The sequence below is a fragment of the Cupressus sempervirens genome, chromosome 4, assembly GCF_028749045.1.
Source record: "Cupressus sempervirens isolate cs-2001-9-10 chromosome 4, ASM2874904v1, whole genome shotgun sequence".
NCBI lineage: Eukaryota > Viridiplantae > Streptophyta > Pinopsida > Cupressales > Cupressaceae > Cupressus > Cupressus sempervirens.
The window spans coordinates 821,975,444-821,987,865 of record NC_143121.1 but is presented as its reverse complement, the minus strand read 5'-3'; positions in this window follow the sequence as shown (position 1 = coordinate 821,987,865).

The window sequence follows — 12,422 nt, the reverse complement described above, 5'->3', positions numbered from 1 at the left end:
GTTTGTGTCCATTAAATAAAATCTCTGGATTGAACAGGATGGTGGGGGACTACAAGGTGGAGATGATAAATGATGGAATGCATGAGTTCTATGTGGAATTCAATGGTCCTCCCAATAGTAAGTTTTTATATTGATTTTTCTTAGAAACATGATGTTTCAAATCCACTTTAGTGAATATGAATATTTTTGACAAATAAAACTTTGTAGAGAATTTTGGCATCGATGTTTCAGACCGCATTCCATTTTCTAGGATGAGTAAACTAATTATTATTATTGTTTGTGTTCTTTAGTGTTGTCGATTATGTAGGGTTTTATAATTTCCTACTTATTTTATTTTTGAGCTTGTTCTTGGCTCTTTGTATTGGTGGTGAACGATTTTTGTGTGCTCGTTGCCATTGCTTTGAATCTCAAGGTACTGGTGAAGATTAGATTATTGAAAATTTGAAAGGTAGGATATATTTTGTTATTTTTTCCTCTTTTCTTACTTTAGTGATTGCAAAAAATTGGGATGTAATGTTAGGAGCATTCCCATGTGCTTTTAGCTGGCAAGATATTAAGGTAGTATTCATTGGGGTAGAGGAAACCTTATTGGGTGTTAAGAAGTGAAACTTTAGGGTCTTGAGGTTTACAAGTTTGTGATGATTCTCTCTAATTAGATTTATTCTGTGGCTCACTGGAACCAGTAGGCTAGTTCCTTTGCTGGAGAAATTTAATGTCTTTGAGATTCAATCTTGGATCTCCTAAAAGTATGGGGAACATCTGATCCTTGAGCTTTAGCAGTCCACAAGAAATGTTTCCTTATGCCAAAATACTAATGAACCAAACATCGGTTATATCCTCATAGAGGTTTTGATGTTTTGAAAAGAGCATAAATTTCCTAAGATTTAGATCCCATATTTGTTGATGAATATATATTTGGGTATCTCATTGAGTCAATGACCAATTTTGTAAGGAAAGCTCACTTACTAGTGTTATGCAAAGGTGATAGTATTGATACTTTATTGCTTGGATGGTAGGGTTGAACTTGAAATAAGCTAGAACCTCAAAATGTTGGGGTGATGTTGCTATAGGCTGCATTTTTCATATTATTGGGTTGCCTTCCACTATCAATATGTGCATATCCCCCAACAAATGATTTTCCTTGTGTCTAACATTTGAAGTTTGTTTTCTGAACATGAATAATATGGTCAGTTCTTAGCAGCAGAACACTGAGCATTTGTAGCTCAAAACAAATTTAAAAATTTTATTTAGTTGTATCTATGTGAACTGAGAGTTCTAAAATGTTTAAGCTAGGAAATTTTACCAAATCTATATTTGTGGACTTGACTTTTTAGGATAAAAATTCACTCAACAATTTCAATAGTCGTTAAGAAATGTTCCATATATTTTAAAATTTCTATAGATAATTTCTAGCTTGATGGTATTTGTTCTTGTTAGATGTGCATTATATTTCACAAGTGGTGGGAATTTGCTTGGAAGAAGCAGTTGTCACAAGTTCATATTTAAGTGCATTTATGATTGTACTTATTCTTTAGGAATAATTTTTTTCATACCTAGTTAACAATTTGCCAATTTTACATTTTTTATCCTTGCTTCTCTTAAAAACTAATCAAATACATTCTAATGATTGATAATGATTTTATTGAACAGATTTGAAAAATATGTTATGATTTGGTAAAGAGTGGATATGATCATTGAGCTTGAGTACATGTGTGTCAATTATGATCTTAGTTTGTGCTAAACTAGATAGATTGGTTTAATTCAAACAACTGGACCCAACTTTTAGAAAAGTGATTCATATTGAGATGAGATTAATTGCTATCTAAAAGCCCTATATCCTTTTCTATAGGGTTGTTTAGCCAAATTTCACTCATTATTTCTAATGATGGAATGATTCTAAGGTACAAGGTGAAGAAATCTAGTCCTCGTGATTGGTAAACAATTCCTAGATTCCTAAATTATACTATCATGGATACATGATTTGCATTGGTGGAATGCCATTCTTTCCTATTGTCAATTCTTTTACCCCAAAAAGGAATATTTGTGATTGCTCTGTAGTGGATATTTTCTTAGTGTTACTGTATTATGCTCAACAATTTATGAACAAATAAATTTAGGATTTTTTTGATACCAATTATTTTGGATATATGATGTATATTTTGATCTTTATTTTTGGAATGTCGTAATTTGCCACGGTTATTACTTTATTTCATACCAAGGATTAATGCCCTGTTCACTCTGTAGTGGACACATGATACTCTATACAAATTGGTATGCCTGTACTTATAAATTGACAAACATTAACCATTCATTTGTGATATCTCTTAATTACCATGTAACATGGTTGAAACATTTTCAATTGATGACCATTAAATTTAATTTGCAATCAAAATAATATGTCTAATGCAGTTGAGGATATTTGTTTTTGTGAGCCCAACCTTAGTTGGAGACCACTGACAATTGTAAAGTGTTGTCCAAGATTTGTTAGCCTTATTTTTTGTGAATGGTAAGATTTATATAGAAGGTTGTGACTCTTACTTCTTTTTTAGTGTTGCCTTGATACATTTAGCCTTGATGTCATGATATGGTTAAGAAGAACTCTACTACAAGTCAGTTCATCACCACTTAGAATTTTGTGCACTTTTATACCAAACTTGTTATGTAAAGTTTAACATTATGTAGAATTGGAATTAATCCATATTAATGGATGCATCATTTAGGTAATCTTGTTTATTGTTCTATGCCTATTCGATTATTTTCCATTAACAAAGGTCTCTTTTGTCAATGGTCACTGAGCATCTTTTTGCATATGTGGTTAAAATGTCTTAGCATTATTTTTAGTTCATGAAAATAGATAGAGAAGGTTATATTATAGGAGTATCAATAAACATTGTAAGTCTATAAGCTTACAAGCTATTAGGGAAGGCTAGGTATCCTGGACCAAACACAATCATGGACAAAATTGTAACAATTATTATCTACCAAACAGTGTCATGACTTCCATGAGAACTAGCAAGACCCTAAACAACCATGTCTACCTTAAGAGTAACATACACATCCAATGATTAATAGGCTTAGAATGTCCTTTAGTTATTGACTAAAGCAGATTAAGTTTTAACAATAGCATGACTTAGAAATATCAACATATAATATCAAAATCTAGTACGTCCATCAACTATAGTCATTTTTTATTATCATAATCATGAGTGGAAAATGCTTGCATTGATATTCAAAATAACCTTGACATACATATTTACAGGCATGGCATTAGTAGGTATTTATCCATAGGACAATTCCACTTATATTGAGGAAAATTTCAAAACATATTAAAAAGAAAAGGACATTGAATTCACGTGACGCATCATCAAATAGTACTGCTGATTGTCAAAGTCCAACCTATTAATTTTGAATCTTTGACACTTTTAAATGCATTTCTCTTTGATACATTGAGATGCCATTCGTGCTTTATATATGCATTTTTTGGGATTTTCCTTTGAAACCTGGGGCTTAGAGAGATAAAATAATTCTTTCGATGAGATTGGATTAGTACAGTATAGAATTGTAAATGAATGGAGATAAGAAAAACATTCAACAAGTTCTAATTCTTTAACATTTCAAGGCGTACAATGATTGATATTTGCACTGATATTTAACAATTCAAGATTTATGAAAATTGATATTTGCACCAAAATTCTGCTACAAAGATAGGTAGTAAAAAAGTAGATTCCATCCATGTTATCTCTGGAATATCCATGAGGTATGAAATTAATGCTATTGTAGTTTGAGCTAAAGTGGACTCGTATTTTTTTGTTATGTATGACACTGGTAAATAGAGTGGAAAGTGATAGTATCCTACAAGACAGATCAAAAATGTTTAAAAGGTTTGGTAGACTATGGAGAAAGTGGTGATTTTCTCACTAATGAAAATCTAAATCTTTAAACCTTGACTCCCAAGATCAAAGCATGTTATAACAAGAGTATAGCTATCTTTATTAATGCCATACATTCCATGTAGAAGGAGCACATGGATCTCCATTACATCGCATTCAATTAGGATTTTGAAAATATTTTTTCAAAGCTTTCATAGTTAAAACTTATGATGTTTTAGTTGTGAAATCCATTGAAATCAATGCATAGTTCTCAAGACCACTAATTATTGGAGTTCTAGTAAGAGGTGCTAACATTATGCTCATTGTTGGTCTGGTAAAGTTGTGAGTAGTTTGTTGCCAATGAAATGTACTGAAGCTTCCTACTCCCATGAAGATATCTATCCGATGTAAACTAATGTCATTGAAATTAATGCCCAACACTTGCTTCCCAACAGCAATAATACTTGAATCAATTTATGCAAGGTGAGAAACCAAATCCTGTAGTGCAACCTTGCATCAACATACTCATAGTCTAAATTAGAAGTCAATGTAAGAGGAGTTTGATACAAATGAGCTGAGAAATAATCACAAGCTTGATTTTTACTCTTTATTAGATTCTAGGTCGGCAATGCCTTGCTTCCATTGAGGCTATTAACACCATTGATATTCGATTGCTAGGCACACCTAGAATTATCTATATCATTCTTAAAGCCAAGACCAAGAGCCACATGTTAGGTGGCAATAATTCACCAAGATTACATGCTTACCAATTGAGGGATATTGATTGTTTGTTTCTCTATTTGTTGAAGAATTTGTTTTATCATGAAAAATCCTCTTTTGATTTTGATATTTACTTAAAATGTGTAGCAATTTGTAATCAGTACTTATATTAATTCTAACCTTCAGCTTGAGATATATAGAGATTTGATTGTTTAAGGTACTACCTTTTTTTTTCTTTTCTAATTCTATAAGGGCTTTGTATGTGGCAGGCACTTCTTAATGCCAATACTTTTGATATTGATACATAATGGAAGATTGAAGAAATGATTCAACAGGTATGAATAATTTAAAAAAACTTACTCGAACAATTGCATCCATTGATGTAGCACTATGTGTCATGTTGGAAGAGGCCTAACCCCACATTAAAAGGGAACTAGATAAGAAAACAAACTTTTTTGTATGCATTTGATGAAGATACCCTAAGTAAGGTTAACCTAGCATGAAAAGAGCTAAGAAAGAGCTAGATAGTAAATAACCTTATTCACACTAACATGTAGCTACATTCAAAAGACTTTTGCATTTTCATAAGATACAATCCATTTTAAAAAGCTTACTCAAATAATTGCATCCATTGATGTAGCACTACATGTCATGTTGGAAGAGTCCTAACCCCAAATTAAAAGGGAACTACATAAGAAAAAAACTTTGTTGTATGCATTTGACAAAGATAGCAGGTTCACAAAATTTTATAGCATAATAGTGGGAAATACAAGCAATAGTTTGATTAGCTTTATAGCACTCATTAGTTTCAGGTGGACACAATTTATGGTTGCATCAGAAGAGGACTATTACAAAGATCTTGAAAGCTGACAAGGGATCTGTAGAAAAACTTTTGGCACTACTTATGATTGGCTGATGAGATTTTCTCTATGGAATGATTAATGGGACCGTATCTTCCAAATGACTAGTTCAAATGTTGTTCATGTTCAGTAGCCTTAATGTGATATGATATTTTAAGACATATTTGCCCCTAATTTAAATAAATTCTTATGACTTCTAACTCAACTTGATGAAGCAAACACCCCCCAAGTGGTAGTGTCTTCCCAACATTGATTGTGGATCTTGGAAATTGATTTGAGATGACTTCTTGTTTTAGGTATAATTACTTTTATTATTAATATAGAAAATAAATATAGCTTTTGTTTTCAACTTTTTGATGTTTGCATATTTTCTTTCATTGCACTGTAACTTGATTATTTTTTTGTTCAATAAAATGAGAGCTAAATGGGTCCCTTTTGTATTTATAAAAAGCAAGACATTACTCAGCACCAAACAATGTTGAGTGTTGGATATATACATAGAAAACTTTGGAGATTGTGTCCACGTCTATTGCCTTATTCTACTAGACATAATGTGTGTGTGTATGTGTGTCCATATATATATATATATATATGAGAGGCCACTAACAAGAGCTTTATAGTGAATACACCTTGTAGTAATTTCTAAACCATTATTAGGTGAATAAGCTTCTAAATATATATAGAATGGAAGCTATGTAGTAATCGTTCAATGGGCCTAGAGTTTGACAACTAGAACCCTTGCATTGACTACCTGGGCAGGAGCAACAGGAGGTGAAGTGCCTGGAACTACACCCTGTTGCTACTCCATTATGCCTGAGTATTCCTATTTTTGTTACAATGACTTATACCATTTACAATTTTGCATGCTTCTTTTTCTTCCTTCCCTCTTGTTGGTTCTTTGCTTCACATAAAGTTCTCATCTTAAATACATCCAATTTTGTATTGGTATCCTGAGAGAAAATGTAGAGTTAAGACAATTTATTCCGGGGGAGCAATGTTCTTGTGTAGATGTTGAAGAGCTCTCTTTAAGGACTTCCTTGGAAATTTTTGCTAGCCTTGAGTTACCTAAGCTCATATTGGATGAAAACTTGATAATTGTTTTTCCTCTCTATCCTATTTCCTTTATGGTTAGATATTGCAAATGCTCATTATCTCACTTTTTTTGGACCCTATATTAATACAAATGTTTGATCCAACTATGTTTACAATCATTGAGGACAATGAAAAAGTAAATAAATCATTTGCATAATTATATATGGTTAATTTATAAATTAAAGCAAGAAAATAATAATTAAATAGATAAACATGTTGGGACTGACATCAGATATTATGATAAATGCCATAGTAAATGTGGAATCAATTAAATTCAATCCATGGGTACTTGGTGCTAAATTTGATGATGTCACCATGAAGATGTAAGAAATCTATTCGTCATGATATCATAATTTTAGAACCTATTGGATGATTGTTACTGACCAAGAAATCTAACTGTAAAACTCCTTGCTAAATTTCTGTTGGTGGATATGATCTCTGCAAGTGAGGACTTCAACTTTGTGCAGAATTGTTACTGTAATTTGTCGATTGGATTTGGCTGAATTCTACTATTTGGATTTTTCACCACTTTATATGCTCCATGTGATAAGGAACTTGTAGTGTTGAGAAACACCTTTGAGAAATCTACTTAATTGTGAGGGTTATGATCTCCTTGGTTGGAGTCCTAGATGGACTGATTGAGTGATGAACAAAAATCAAACAATAAGCAAGCATGTAGTATGCTCATAGGACAATGATGCAATGTTGGCATCCATGTGCTCAATGTATATTTCTTACTCTCATAGATGATTTATTTGAATTGGTTTAAGTCCCTAATACATCATCATAGTGTGCAATTTGGAATAACTTGAACTTCAATTAGCTTAAAACTACTAGTCAAAATGTAAGCATGGGTTTACAATAAAAATTGAGGACTCAGATATGTGGACTTGTAGATGCTTATGATCAATTCTATACTTGTAGACCCAAACTCAAGCAACAAATAGTGAATTTAGAGCTTGGGATCAATTTTCAAGGATTAGTGGCAATAAGCTCTGAATTGGATAGTGTTATTTGGCTAATTCCATACACAATATGTCATATTATATGGCATCCATGTGCTCAATGTATATTTCTTACTCTCATAGATGATTTATTTGAATTGTTTTAAGTCCCTAATACATCATCATAGTGTGCAATTTGGAATAACTTGAACTTCAATTAGCTTAAAACTACTAGTCAAAATGTAAGCATGGGTTTACAATAAAAATTGAGGACTCAGATATGTGGACTTGTAGATGCTTATGATCAATTCTATACTTGTAGACCCAAACTCAAGCAACAAATAGTGAATTTAGAGCTTGGGATCAATTTTCAGGGATTAGTGGCAATAAGCTCTAAATTGGATAGTGTTATTTGGCTAATTCCATACACAATATGTCATATTATATGCTATTTGATACATAAAAGACAACATAGCCACAGGATAAAAACATGAGAAAAGAGGGCATGCACATGCAATTATCACCATTTTTAATAGAAGAATTTAAAAGCAATGGCATAGTTCTTAATTGCTTCTGGATTCGATTGTGTTGAGATTTTTTACCATCAACATTTTGAATCACACTACGTGATTCATCATCAAGATGAGAGAGCAAGAGCTACAAAAAATACCATCCTCTTGCTCTCTCATCCTCAATATTGAATCATGTAGTGTGATTCAAAATGTTGATGGTAAAAAATCTCAACACAATCAAATCCAAAAGTAATTAAGAACTATTTTAATGGATTGTGGAAATCTAATCTCTCTGAGCTACATCATAATTTATGATAATTGTTTGCAGTTTAGACTATTTTTGTATATGAATTCATAGTCAATGATCCAATCAAAGTCATATGCATGTTTTCTTTAGAAATTAGAATATATTTTTTGTTGATTTACAAACTTGAATCTAGTAGAAATGGTGTCAATTAGCGATTTATTGAAATTTATGCTATAAAATTACTTTTACATTGGACTAACACATTATTGGGAACTCTCAGGTTCTCTTATATGACGATTATGGAAAGCTTTTGGATTATAAGTTCCTAATGAATAATGAGGAAATAGAAATTGGTAAAAGCCTAGAATTTGACTCAGGTATAACTCAAACCATTCCATTCTCATAGATTTTACTCTTGGGTTTAAAAGTACTATTTTGTCATTTTAAGTAATGGATAGATGCGAAATTGTTAAGCTTTGAGTAAAAATGAAATCAAAGATTGTTTGGTAATCTATTTAATGGTAATGGTTGTCTATCAATATTCCCATAGGCCCTATAAAGAATATGCCAACTTCCTACAGTCATGCACATAGATCAAGAATTGGGTGAAAAAATGTAATAGTAGTACACTTAATACAAGGAGAACAAAAACTGAAAATAGACTTTAATCCAATGATAGGTGATTTTCAAACCACTTGTCAAGATTGATTGATTATTCATGTGATAAATGTTCCCCAGTTCTTCAAAGTTCCTTTGTGGAGATTATCATTTCGTGCTACTTCTGTTGTAGTTGTCTGCTCAACCTATGTTCCTAGCCACTCCATATCTTCCATCTCCTTGTCTACATGTGCCCAAATTCAGTGTTGTTAAGCTTGAAAGCATTTTGAATAGAGGCAAGATGAGTTCATTATTTGTTGACAGATCATCTAAGATCATCAATGAAAAGTGATAGTGGCATCCTAACAAGGCATGATGTTGCCCTTTCTCCTTCTTTCTAGCTATTTGATTAGTACCAATAGTCCTATATATAGATTGAGAATTGGTTGATAACACATAATAGCCATAATACAAAGATAAACAAAAGAAAAATTAAAATCAGCAAAGAGTGGGTGGTAAGCCACTATTCAGTAAGGATTGGTCATGCATTCCCTGGACGCAACCCAAAAATTCTAGTTGTCTTGTCTTTAAAGTTTATGAAGCCAAATCCTTCATTTAGGGAGCCTTGAAGATACATGATGATGGATGTCCCACATTATCTTTGGTATTTTTTTAGTTAGCAAGTTAATTTTACAATTAAGATGTTGTGGATTGCAAAAATCAGATTTCATTCTTTCAGTATTTGTGTCCATTGATGGAAATTCAACTATTAAATTCTTTAATGTAAAAGAGACATTTTTCTTTCACTTGAACTATGTGATGCAAATTCAAAAAAAAATTGTTGGCTGGAAACCATTTAATCAATTGGATATCACTAGATGAGGTGTTTCAGCACCTAAATGTTTTGACAGAATAGTAGATTTTCTTTTCTCACTTTCAATGTAATGGCGAATGGGCATTAAATATCTATTTGGCATGAGGTTTTTGACATTGTGGCTTAGCTTTGATGGAATTGGTCACTACATTTAATAAAAATTGATATCAACTTTTGAAGGACAAGTCTTGATAATTCTTCATGAAGTAAATAGTATTTGAATTGCCAGAGTTGAACTCTGATATAGAATTTTCTACTTATTACCTACATTGGTTATGTTCAAACACCAAAAGAAGTGCTTGAGCCAAGCCTCATTAATGTGCTGGTGGAAATTTAGGATTCTAATGGATTGTTAAAAATTTTGATCTTGATGGTATCTATAGACCATTCAATTGAACTATGTATTTATTGTAGCCTTCCTCTAGGAGGAGGATTCAGTTGAACTATTTGTCTAGGATTCCACATTTTTCATGCATGTCTACCAGGGTAGTTGTGACTTAAACAAATATATTCTCTCAATATATCTATTTTGTGCATATCTAGCAACCATGGCTCACACTTGTTGAGGTCCACTTTAGGAATGGTCCTTCCTTTGAAATTGTTGTCGAAAACCTTTCTAATGAGATAATGTGTTATGAGCTCTTCATTAGTGGGATGGAATGTGAATCCAAGAGGCAGTTGTGCATCACCCATATCATGATTGTAACTAAAGTTGAGAGCCTCTATTATTGAATTCTCTTCCCTATCACCCATATTCATTTCCTTTTCTATTCATGCTTCACATGGGAGTCTTTTTATATGATGATTTATTGTCAATGTCTGTTCACTACCAAACAATTCATATTCTACAAATTTGAGATGCTAAAACTTTTGTGGATGCGCAGGCCATTAGAACATACTACAGGGAGGATGAGAAACTTATTCTCAACTATCAGACTTAGGCAAGTGATACAAATTGTAGAATCTTAACATATGGTTGTTCAAATTTTGTATCTCCTAAATGATCTCCTTTTAGCATACAACTTATTGTGCATAGTTGCCAAGTTTTCTTATTGTATCAAGCATATTAATTACTATCAATGTTTATGACAGTTTGATTAGTTACTATCGATGTTTTTCAGGCATTCTATAAAATAGTTCACATGTCTTACAAATGATATGACATTTTTCATGCATCTTGCACTCTCTCATCCGATTGATGATGGATTACAGAGAGTGATCTGAAACGATGATGTGAAAAAAAACACACAATCAAATCCAAAACAAACTTGCATTACAAATGGATTGTGGAAATCCGATATTGTTAATTTTGCATGCATGTCTACCAGGATAATCGCCACTTAAATACACACACACACACACACACACACACACACACACATACAGACAGATATGTGTGTGTGTGTGTGTGCGCGTGTGTGTTTAAGTGGTGATTATCCTGGTAGACATGCATGCAAAATTAATAATATCAGATTTCCACAATCCATTTGTATATATATATATATATATATATATATATATATATATATATATATATATATATATATATATATATATATATATATATATATATGTTTAAGCGGTGATTGTCCTGGTAGACATGCATGCAAAATTAACAATATTGAATTTCCACAATCCATTTGTAATGCAAGTTCATTTTGGATTTGATTGTGTGTGTTTTTTAGCATCATCATTTCAGATCACTCTCTGTAATCCATCATCAACCGGATGAGAGAGTATATATATGTGTGTGTTTAAGCTATGATTGTCCTGGTAGACATGCATGCAAAATTAACAATATCGGATTTCCACAATCCATTTGTAATGCAAGTTCATTTTGGATTTGATTGTGTGTGTTTTTTAGCAACATTATTTTAGATCACTCTCTATAATCCATCATCAGCCAGATGAGAGAGTGTAGGATGCATGCAAAATGTCATATCATACACAAGGCATGTGAATTGTTTTATAGAATTCCTTAAAAAAATTTACACCTAGGTGTTGGTAGAAATTTCTACCTTCATTGGTTGAAATTTCTACCAATGCCTAGGTGTTTTCTACCTTCATTGGTCAAAATTTCTACCAATGCCTAGGTGTTTTCTACCTTCATTGGTCAAAATTTCTACCTTCATTGGTCAAAATTTTGACCAATTCTTGGCAAAACTTGCACCATGGCTCTGGAAGGTTTTCAACCAATGTATTGGTCAAAATTACAACCAAAAAAATTTTGACAAATGGGTTGGTCGAATTTGGTCAAAATTTGGGTCAAAATTTTGACCAATAATGATCGAAAAATGGCCTTAAATGTACTAGTGATAAGGGAATTGGGTTGAATAAACATGGGTTGAACCACCTCTTCTACTAAGGACTCATACCATTTGTGCTACTCCAGGAGCTAGAGTAAGGAGGCCAAGGTGGCCATAGCATCTGTTGCTCTATTATTTTCTCTAGGAATTTGTTCAAAAGTAATATGAATGAAACATGCATGAGTGTGGCAACTATATGTTTGTAAGGAAATAAATTTTCATCTTTTGTCTGATAACTGTCAGTGACCTAATTGATGATCAACTGGGAGTCTCCATAAGCCTCTAGTGTTGGCAGTTCTCATTATAAAGCTAGCTTGAGACCTAAAATCAAAGCTTCATATTCTACCATATTGTTGGTGCAGGGGAAAAGCAATTTGTAAGACTTAGGCATGCTAACACCT